Source organism: Penaeus monodon, chromosome 27, assembly GCF_015228065.2.
Source record: "Penaeus monodon isolate SGIC_2016 chromosome 27, NSTDA_Pmon_1, whole genome shotgun sequence".
NCBI classification, from domain to species: domain Eukaryota; kingdom Metazoa; phylum Arthropoda; class Malacostraca; order Decapoda; family Penaeidae; genus Penaeus; species Penaeus monodon.
Genome location: NC_051412.1, coordinates 908,693 through 909,110, shown reverse-complemented (window position 1 = coordinate 909,110; position 418 = coordinate 908,693).

Genomic DNA, 418 nt, shown 5'->3' with positions numbered 1-418 from the left:
GTGCATTGTCTTGACTCTTGTTCCGTGTATGACCTCTCGATGAGCAGAGAGTTTATCTTATCTTTTGTTTGGAGAGGCATACCAGTGAGGAGAGTCACCCTTTACTGACCTTATAATTATTATACATGTGTCATATTAACATTTTTTTCGTTGAAGGATTAACCATTTTATTTTAATATGGGAGTTATGTATTATTTTGCCGATTGTCCTCACGCAAGTTTTTTGTGCTTTTTTGTCTTTTGTCGTTTGACCCCATGTTTGGAAAAAGTAATTCTCGTACTCAGACCTTTGTTTTTGTGATTTAGGTATACCAGTCTTTTCAATTCTATGAATTTTGGTTGTGGGAGTTTGGCTATGTTTTTAAAGACTGGCCTTTAAAGTTGCAGTAGTTTCATCAGGATGTAATTTTGAGGACATT